The following is a 9,117-nucleotide window of genomic DNA, read 5'->3' on the forward strand; positions in this document are numbered from 1 at the left end:
GCTGTATCTACGGCAAGTCGGAAGATTCAAATCATTAACGGCAACGATGAACTTTGTCTCGCAGTGCAAACGCACATTAAATGACTGCAGCCGAGTTTTGTTGTCAGATAATCCAGGACCTGATGTCCTTCTGTCATCATTAAATAGGTAAAGATTTTGTCTCCGCTGTCCTAAACTCAACTACTCACACAGAATCTGACTCAGGGTTTGAGTTCAGGTTTAATAGCTAGGTGGCTAACTAAGCTGGCTATGGATTTTCACACACTTTGCAAGCTAACTAAAGTAGCAATTTTTTTCAAAAACGTGAAAAAACATTCTTAGTGATTCCAAACTCCTGAAAAGTTGTGTGTGTGTGTGTGTGTGTGTGTGTGTGTGTGTGTGTGGTGGGTGGGTGGTAGGTATTGGAAAAGCATTGATGTACTCATTCTCATAACTATTTTTACATTATATTTACTTTTTCAGAATTGAAACCATGCAGAGGAGTCTGGAGTGGGCAAGGGGGAGGCTTATAAATGCCCAGGCTGCAGATGAAATTATCCATGGGATAACAGAGTTTATTCAGATGGTTCAGAATTTACATGAAGGTAACTGACATCACACTGAAAGGAAACTCCATTCAAAGATAAGACAAGACACGATTTTCTTGTTGAGGTTGTTCCGAATAGTAATTATTGAGACAATCATAAAATCGTTCAAAAATCATCCAGTTCATGGAAAAAAATTTTGTTTGCTTTGCTACTCAGTTTTTCACAAAACAAAGCATGGCATAATAATATTTCTTCAGACGGATCTGGGTATCGACCGCCATTAATTAGTAATGGATCACGAGGTGCACCATCTTATGCCATTACTCGGAGTCAGCTGTCATTTCAGAGGTCTTGCAGTTTTATAGTACCACAGATGGCAGATATTCTCCACACATCTACAATCAAAAGATGATTAAGGTAAGTTGTGATTGTATTACATACACTGTAAAAAGTGCTACCCTGCAATGTTTATTTGCTCTTTATTCATGATCTAACCCATAAAATGTGTTCTGTTGGTGTAACCTAATGTAGTGAGGCTGATTCAGTGATGTTAAGTCATATTTTTGAGTTTAATAAAATGAATTAATTTTCATTTTACTATATGCACACATTTTAGGTTAACAATTTTTTGTCCGTAAAGAAATAGTTATACAACAGCTAGTTCCGGTCCTCTAATCTGATTCACACACTTGAATATTTAGTTTTTGCATCACATAAAATTTAAATGAGTAATCCAATGAACATTCAATATTTTTTGATTTTTATTTTGCTGTCTGATACAACAGTGATCTTTTACTTCAGTATCAGCGTGGATGTAGCTTAATGCAAAACCAAACAATACCATTTTAAACATACTTTATTTGGTATCTGTCGTGTGTGGGGGTCTGGGTTACAACAAGCAAGTGAGAAGTACCTTGTAGAATCAAACATTTTTTCTAGACTACTGCTTTGACTATAGTAAATCAATTATTTCAAATGTATTTTTCCAGAAGTACTAAACATTTTATTTACAGTCAATAGTGTAAGTTTACACACCTCTTTCATAATTTATATAAATATTAGAGATATGAGAACATTTTAATGTACTGTAGTAATGCCCTTTAGAAGCTACATAATAGATATGTACATAAATCCCACAAATACATACTAGACAGGGAAAGTATAGAGGAGACAGGAAATCACAGGGGAGAGGAGTGGGAATGGGATCAGGAAAGGACCTCACGAACCAGGATTTGAAATAGGGTCACCCGTGATTCATCTGCACCATGTCGGAGCATTGCCCATAAGGCTATGGCTCTGACGACGTCCTCTTGTTTTTTAATGTAGTGTGTTGCCTTATTGAGAATCAATGAATGTTTGCACCATTTGAAAATGTTATGTTTCAGTGCCTTAATTTTCTTTAGTGGACAAGTCATTTTTGAGAAGAATTACAGTTTGCAGAAAGTGCTAGGAAACCAAAGAATACGCAATACCTTATGGATTTTTGTGGGTAGATTCAATGCTCAGGGTCTCGTACACAACTATGCTAAAAGACACAAACGGTCACTGATCATCGAGGAAGCAACACACAAAATTAAGAATCAAAGGGATATAAACTTTTGAACAGGATCATTTCTGTAAATTCAGTTATTTTGTTTTGTGTAATATACAGTTGGTACATATCTGTCAATTGTAATAATAATAATAATAGTAATACCTTTTATTTATAGGCACCTTTCAAGACACTCAAGGACACCTTACAACATAGAGGCAAATCAATAAAATACAAAGCAAACATAAAAACACAAACATACAATTATATAAAAAGAATCAATCAATAAAAGCTATTCTAAACAGATTAGTTTTAATCTGAGTTTTAAACTGGGAAATAGAATCCAACTGGCGAATATGCAGTGGTAAAGAATTCCATAATTTCGGCGCAGAACAACTAAAAGCCCTAGCACCGAAATAACTTAATTTAAAATTTGGAACAGTCAATAAGTCTACTAAAGATGATCTTAAAGAACGTGAAGGAATGTATAGTTGAAGAAGGTCTGATAAAGAGGAGCCAAATTATGAAGATCTTTTTAGGTGAGCAACATAATTTTGTAATGGACACGAATACGAACAGGAAGCCAGTGTAGTTGAAAAAGAATAAGGTGTAATATGGTCAGAAGTAACAATCCTTGCAGCTGAGTTCTGAATTAATTGCAGTCGGTGAAGTTGTTTTTCAGGAACACCAAATAAAAGAGAATTACAGTAATCAATCCGTGATGTTACTAGGGCATGAAGAAGGACTTCAATACTATACTTCATCAGGGCAGTAATAAACAAAATGCAAATTTTAAGATTGCACTTTTTAAATGATTTTACAAGGGAAATGTAAACTTTTGTCTATATGTCTAAAATTTATAATGGGGACAAAATTACTGAGTGCATTTTTATGATCTGTTAAGTCTATTTTAAGGATCCTACTACTCCATATTAAAACCCATACTCCCTTCTTGGATTTTTCTTTTCAGGCACTTCAATATGTTGCAGTCTGCTTCCTATTCAGACATGACTGATTCAGCCTTGGATGAAAAAATTCGGGACCTGGTGGCTGGAAATGATCAGCTTGGCCCAGGGCTGTCCGGGCGCAACTGAAAGGAGAGGGAATCTGGGTGCAGAGATGGAGAGTGAGGATCAGTTTGCAGCGTGTCAACCGAAGGGCTGCAGCCCTCTGAGCATTGTCTCCAAGACTCCATAGAAGGTCTTACCTTGTCGCAGGACCTAATTCTTTATGGCATTTGGATGGAAACCACAAACTAATAAGGTTCATGCAATTCTCACCAGTTTCTTTAAGTTACCCATTAATTATGTTTATTAAAATCTACAGTAAAATGTTACATAGTACTGATGTGTTGGGCAGTAATTTTCTAGTTCTCTTAAGCTGTTGTTTTTTTGCAGCTAACTATCTAATATATTACTAATTTAGATGGAGGATCGTCATTCATTGTGGCATTGATGGCTACAGTCGGCTCATCACTTTTCTCCATGCTGCTAACAACAATCGCAGCAACACTGTGATGGATTCTTTTTTGGATGCTGTCTCCAAATATGGAGTCCCTTCCAGAGTGAGGACCGACCATGGTGGAGAAAATGATGCAGTTTGCTTGTTCATGAACTTGTTTAGAGGCACTGGCTGAGGTAGTGCTCTAGAGGAAGAAGCACACACAATCAGAGGATTGAGAGACTCTGGTTGGATCTCTGGCGTGGCATGACAAATGTCTACTATGACCTGTTCCGTTTTCTTGAGACTCAGGGCATTGTGGATGTAGACACTGAAATGCACATGTGGGCTCTGCATTATGTCTACATACCAAGAATTAATAAAGACTTGAAAAATTTCTCAAGGCAGTGGAACAGCCATGGTTTGAGGACTGAGGCGCACCAGACCCCTATGCAGATTTTCGTCCGCGGTTGCCTGGCACAGCAGAGACGATCAACAACTGCAATGCAGGGCATATTTGGACCAAGACCCTCAGACTCTGCTGTAGGAATGACTGCTCCAGCACAAGATACCAGCGAGAGCCATTCTGTAACTTGATGCACTTGATGTCCATTGGCCTGAAAGGCTAACTCTACCTCCAAACCAGTTCACTCTGAGTGATGAGGAGATGCAACAACTTGTGGGGCAAATTGATCCACTTGGAGGCTCCTGAGAGAATCTTGGAATGGATGTCTTACAGAATGTATGTTCTTTTCTGGGAAATCAGATGACTTAAAGTACATTTTAAAGCAATAATTCACCACTGGAGTCATATAGATTACCTTAAAGTTAGCATGAAATCAAAATCGACCCCATCTATTTTCTTAATGCATGTTACTGGTCTTGTTGTGAATGATTCATGCTGTTTTGTTTTATTGCTTTATTTTTGTCCTTAATCTTTTTTCGAAATATAACTCGCTCTTCCGGTGAAGCAACAGACTCATTTCTGGTGACATACGCAGGATTTCACCAATCATTCAGTCCGCTTTAATGCTGGCCCTTCAGCCTGTCATGTACACAAACCTTGCTGGCATCAAAGCAGCTAAAATGTAGAGATGAAGAGGTGTCGTAACTTCCGCTACTTTTCATTTAATTTCAAAGTTGTGACTTTAAAGCTGCCTTTGTGCTTTTAAGAGTTTCAGAGTTTGATCTCCATTTGCTTGTACTTTATGGAGAAACAGACTCTATCAAAATATCACACACATCTGTTGCGGTGTGAATAAACAACTGTTTATTTTATGATGAAACATCAAAACAACTTAAGTATTAATTGTGTAAAAATAAACCATCCCACTGTTTTCATTCCATGTGTATTTTCCTTTTGTGACAGTTCTTACTTGTATTCTCATTGTTTACATATGTGGTGGTGTAAGATTAAACAATTGTTTTTGTACATTTAATTCATTTTGAATTAACTCTGTCAAAAATGTGATGAAATTTACAGATCAGAGCTTGTTGCTCCAACAAGGATAAAGTAAACGAGTTTCCACAAATGTTAAGAACACTCTAAAAAGTGATATTAAAGGAATAGTGTGCAAAAAAAAAAAAAAAACATTTATTCACCCTCATAATTCTGCAGATTTTTAGAAGACTTTTCAGCTGTGTAGGTCAATTTAAAGCAAGCGAATTGTGGCCAGACCTTAGAAGATCCAAAAACACAAAGGCAGCATAAAATTAACACTTCAGTGGGTTAATCAGTGTGAGAACAGACCAAAATGTAACCTTTTTTTCTCTCTACATCTGGTTAAAATTACTTTTAGCTGTCTTTATGTGCTATTTGGAGCTCCAAAGGTCTGTTCACCATTCACGTGCGTTGAATTGATTTAAATTCTTTATAAAAATCTTTGTGTTCAACAAAAGAAAGTCATACACATCTGGGATGTCATGGGGGTGAGTAAATGATGATAGAATGTCAATTTTTGGGTGAACTAACCCATTAACACATTCAGAGACAGAACAAATAAACAATTACGTCAACATGTTCACAACAATTAAAAAAAACAGTCAACTTCTATATTACACCAAACGTAGGTGACTGTAAAATGCCACTTTCCATATATTTCATAAAGTCTTCATAAGTCTTATGCATTGGCAGCCTCAAAACAATGCTGCAGGTATTTGCTTCAGGGAATATTCTAGCCGCTTCATTCCCATGCTGGTGTAGAAACTCTATTTTGGGTTCTACTGGGAAGCCCAGCCTAGGAATGCAAGTAGATCCTGATGCAAACGCAAGAATTTTTTCCAGTGTCAGAGGATATGAATTTCCTTCTGTGGAGTGGAAATCACTAAAGGAATTGTGAAAAACACAAAAATAATGTTAACCACTAAACAGATGAAGAATGGTTTCTAAAGCAATAGTCCATGCAAAGAGACTAGACCAGGCCCAGAAGAGGACCTCAAAATTACTTAAAATTAGTTACACTAGAAATGTAAGGTTTGTCAATCTGAAGTATGAAGATCTTGCAGGCCCTCCAGTCAGACATACAGACAGACAAATACCATCTTTGAAGGTGAGATTTGAGAGCGGCTGTATAAAAAAAAGATTATTAATAACTCAAATTTAGATCTGTTCCTTCTACAAAGCTGTCTTATACCTTGAGAATAAAACAGTCAGTAGTTGCCATCTGCTATGACTGTATATATAAAAAAGAACAGTGCTAAGAGCACTCTTCAAAATTTCTGCTTTTGTGTTTCATGATAAAAAAGGAAAGATAAATGAGTTCGGAAAGCAGGGTTGTGAACCATTCAGAACTGAATGAAGAATGCTAATTCAATGCACTGTATGCACAATCACTTTTGCATTTTTCCTCAGGGAGCATCTCTATCTAGCACTCTTTCTTTTCGATCTATCTCTCTGTCTGTTGGTCTTGTCCATAAACTTTATTAGTCCAATTTACATTCTTAGATTACTGACTAGAAACATCCTAAGCTAGCTTTGATGTAAAGGTTAAAAGTTATGTAAATACAGTATATAACTAATAAATATCATGGGGGGAATATCACATATGACATCTAGTAAGTAATCATTTTGTTTTACGACAGATAGGACATAAAGTAGCTGTAGTAGCTTTATGCTGCATCCCCCCAAAAATTATTAAATAAGTGCACCAGACACTTTTTTCAGACAATTACAGTGTAAACAGCATTACTGATTCTAAAGGAACTGATTTGCTGATGTGACTCACCGTTGCATACAGTGTAGACAAGGGGTTTGGGTGAACTAACACACTGCAGTAAGTGAATACCAGTTTGTGAATTAAAGTTAGTAAATAGGGTCTTGGTTAGCCAAAAGTCGGCTGCAGTCATTTAATGTGCGTTTGGAATGTGAAACAAAGTTCCTCGTTGCCGTTGATACAGCAAACGCGATAGAGACGGAGTTATGTACATGAGCAAATGAATGCGCTTGTTAAGTTACGTGAGGCGCTAAAATAACACGCGTTAACTTAACGCGTGACGGCGTACGGCGTTTATGTGACGCCTTCAAAACTTAATACGGCGATACAAAACACGTGAATTCTGACCCTCTTGGCTTTCCATACTGTTCGCCTTCTAGTTGTCAATCACGCGAACAGCAGAGCCAAGGCATCTATAGCGGCTCAGTGCGCGCCTCTGTGTGAACTTCCGCTCTCATAAAAGTCCCATTCAATAATCTCTCAATAAATTATGCATTAATTAAAATTAAACCCAGTAATGTAAGGACAGGAACGCCGCCCATTGTAAAGAAGTAAAAAAATGTCATTAGAAATTTACTTGAGTGAAAAAAGATGTACCCACTTTTAAACCTACTCTAAAAGTACTTTTCCCCCAAAAAAGTTACTCAAGTAAATGTAACAGAGTAAACGTAGCACGTTACTACCCACCTCTGATTTGTAGCCATTTTACATGCACGTTAACAGGCACGATCATATTTTTTTAATCAAGAAAATTCACGTTGGATCATAATTTCTTTTCTAGTAACACCTTTGATATTAGGGCAAAAATCATATTCTTGATAATAATTTTTGTATTGTTTTCCTGTAAAAATATCTATAAATCCTTAAAACAAGATCAATTTGATTGATCTTGTTTTAGAAACAACACTGCATAAGATATTTTGGTTTTTCAGAGAATGTATTTTTAACATGTGTATTTTGTCTTACTGTACTGGCAGAGTTTTTATTGTCAAAACAAGTGAAAAAATCTACCAGTGCTGAAGAAGTAATCCAAAAGTATTTAGAATACATTACTGACCTTGAGTAATCTAACGGAATATGTTACAAATGACATTTTACAGCATGTATTCTGTAATCTGTAGTAGAATACATTTAAAAAGTAACCCTCCCAACCCTGCTGGAAACTGTAACAAACCCAGCTGCCATATCTCAAGTTCACCACCAGAGGTCATCATCACCTGAATACTGACTGCTTCTGATTCCACACACCTGAAACTCTGCTCAACTCTGTATTCATTGCAAAGTCTTGCCTTTCTTTGAAACTGCATTTCTGAGCATTTTACTCCAGCCTATATTTACCCTGTTGGATCTATTGCCTGCTTATCGGATTACTCTCTCTGCCTGTCGATTTCAGAATTGTTTGCCTGCCTTGTGTACCTGGTTTGGATTTTCTGCCAGTGTTTATTGGATCTTTGCCTTTGCCTGCAGTATTGGACTTGTTTGCCTGTGCTGTTGGATTTTCTTGGTTTGTTGATCCCTTGCCTGCCCTCTGACTAACGTTTGTTCTTATTGTGTATGCTGTGTGTCTTTTAATAAACTCTGCACATGGATCCTAATACTTCCACCTAAGGCTTGTCATTATAGAAGACTTTGCCCAGCGGAGTATCAGCGTTTGCACTCTGAACTTGCATTACAGGCATCAGTACTACTGAAGCACCACAAACAATTGTGCAAGTTGACTTCACTCACCAAGGAAATTGTGAGGTTTATGCAGTCTTCCGCTGCATACTCAACATCTGCTTTCACTGACACTGATCCATCATCCCACGCAGCCACTCCCACATCAACAATCTCCATCTAACCCTAACCCATGTCTTGCTTTCCCTGAAAAATTTGATGGCAACCCTGCCCAGTGTAAAGGATTTTTAATGCAATGCTCAATCTTCTCGGCTTGCTGCGTGGAACAGGCCTACAGTCCTCGGCATCGCCCGATGCCGGTTGCCGGAGGAGGGGATGTCATAAGCGGTGTGCGAGTAAGCGGAAGCGTGGCAAGAGGGCAGGGGTCCATGCTAGGCTAAAAAAAAATCCTAGCCGGCTGGCTCTCCCGTCTATCCTGCTCTCAAATGTCTGCTCCCTGGACAATAAATTGGACTACATCAGACTCCTGAAGACTATGCGACATGAGTTTAGAGACTGCTGCATCTTTGTTTTCACGGAGACATGGCTCAGCGACAGAGTTCCGAATGCTGCCATTTAGCTAGTTTCCTGCCAACAGAAATGCAGCACTGTGCGGTAAGGCTCGCGGTGGTGGCTAATGTGTTTACATCAACATGGAATGGTGCAAGAACTCAGTGCAAGTTTCTAGTTACTGCTCATAGCTGGTGGAGTTTGTGACTGTTAGATGCAGACCATTTTATTTACCACGGGA

The 9,117-nt window shown here is 37.9% G+C and overlaps 1 long non-coding RNA gene across 1 annotated transcript; it reads left to right on the forward strand.

Moving 5' to 3' along the window:
* LOC127420792 (uncharacterized) lies at positions 1–3,460 on the forward strand. Its single transcript, XR_007893876.1, has 3 exons — positions 1–147; positions 463–944; positions 3,029–3,460. It is a non-coding gene; the product is annotated as an uncharacterized LOC127420792 (long non-coding RNA).
* Positions 3,461–9,117: the final 5,657 nt, after the last annotated feature.

The sequence above is a fragment of the Myxocyprinus asiaticus genome, chromosome 30, assembly GCF_019703515.2.
Source record: "Myxocyprinus asiaticus isolate MX2 ecotype Aquarium Trade chromosome 30, UBuf_Myxa_2, whole genome shotgun sequence".
Classification (NCBI taxonomy): domain Eukaryota; kingdom Metazoa; phylum Chordata; class Actinopteri; order Cypriniformes; family Catostomidae; genus Myxocyprinus; species Myxocyprinus asiaticus.